Source organism: Verticillium alfalfae, genomic scaffold, assembly GCF_000150825.1.
Source record: "Verticillium alfalfae VaMs.102 supercont1.16 genomic scaffold, whole genome shotgun sequence".
In the NCBI taxonomy this organism is placed as follows: Eukaryota; Fungi; Ascomycota; class Sordariomycetes; order Glomerellales; family Plectosphaerellaceae; genus Verticillium; species Verticillium alfalfae.
In genome coordinates, this window is record NW_003315023.1 from 167264 (window position 1) to 169218 (window position 1955).

Here is a 1955-nt window from a genome sequence, read left to right on the forward strand (position 1 = left end):
CGTTTCGATGCCATGCTCTCGTGACTATCCAGAGTGTGGGCATCGTAAGAGACAAATATTTCCCTGGTGGGCGTTACAATACGTGTTCGTGGTAACAATTTACACATCCGATGCTGCCGTGACAGTCACTCCCGTCATCTCTTGGCACTCGTTTACAAGTTGCGAAAAAGATTGCTGCTCGACTTCTGATGCTTGCCATGGGGTAGCTGCTACGTACGCAAACCACCTGCACTGATACCCTGCGTCTAGAATGACGACCAGATATACACATTCTCTGAAGCTGAATAGTATCGCCTGGTGGGTTTGTCAAGACCCCAGAACGAAGGTGCTTGCGTCCTTCCTTTCTGTCCTGCGCAACCATGGGCAGCAACAATAGCCAAAAGCTGGCACCCTCAGTGGGGCAGAATGACAGAACCGCAGAACGTCCTGTCTCAAGATGTGAGCGCACTCCGGCGCCCTCGTGAACGCACCGACATCCTCGTGAACGCACCTGTATCATTCCCAGTTGCTCGGCGGCCTCATTCATCTCCCTGTATCACATCGGACGGCTTCCCCGAGTCAACCTCATCTGCGCCCGAACACAACATCACAGTCACCTACGGTACACACAGGCCAAACGAGGCAGGACCTGCGTCCCAGCCCTACGGTCACAGACAGCGGACACTAAACCATCGAGATATTGTGCGCGACCCCGGATCAGCATGCACCACCGAGGCTTAGCATAGCACAGCACGCACACAAACAGCAAGCCAGCAAGACACCCGCGACCGATGAGGTACATCGCAAGACGCCACCCATGTCACAGCATCCACAGACGGCAGCACGCGGGGGCAGTGTAGCATCGTCACGACAGATCAATATGTCCGAATCGGGACCGGCTTGTCCGTGCTTGTCGTACAGGAAGCCACAGTTGGGCGGGATGCCTCTCAACGTGGCATGTTTAGGTGATCGTGAGGGTGTGGCAGATCCGGGGGTCCTCGTCTTCTGGGCGCCTGGCTGTGTAGTCTTCAACCGCGACGGGGTGCACATGTGTGTGGTCCCAGCAGACCGGAGACGAGCCGAGTTGGGCTCAATCTGGAGTCCAAGCTCCGATGACTGCATGTGAGATGGATGCAGCCATGGGTACGGAATCTGTTCTGAGCTGCTGCTGCATCTTTCCACCCCCCCCCCATAGAATCGATAGGAAGCAACATCATTGAACGATGCAACAGCACTACAGGCCGGCAACTCCTTGATTGGCCACGTGGCAAGCGGGCTCATGGTCACGGGAACGGACCAGGCAATAGTGCTGCTGCGGCTGCCATGAGCGAGGCCACGACAAACATGTGCCCGGGGGTTAGGCTTCGTCTCCTCCTGCGACTTTTGACTATCGACCGATGCGCGCCCCGTCCCAAAAAGCACGTGTGTGGTCGCGATAGAGCCGGGAGCGTCACAGGGATGGTGCGTTGTAGTCGCCTGCCTATTGGACCATGGAGGGCAAAGCTCCTACTTCGCGAGCTGCATGCCCTGGTCGCTCAGGCGCGCCACGAGGATCGGCGTGACCGGAACCTTTCCCAGTCGAGCATGGGGAAAAGAGCCGAGCCCCCCTGGAGGTGCATATCGCTGCACATTTTGTCCATGATTGCAGTGATGGTCGACGTGATATCGATGCAGTGTGTTTCGGATGCGCCAATGGACATGGCCCAGAAAAGAAAGCAGATCGATGTTTTTTAGCGACTTTGGGTCGATAAGGCAGCCGCATGTCTCGTCTCATCTCATGCAGGGCGCAGACGAGTCGAGGCGAGGGACAGCAGAGGGGCTGGTGGTGCTGAGCAGCACGACGGCGATGAGCTGTCTGCTTTCTGCATGTGCAACATCTTGCTCTGCCCCTGGCCCAAGGGGATTCACAGGCTCGCTCACGATCGGGGTCGGGGCCGTGGAAAGGGCACGACACGAGAATCGACGAGAAATGCCCG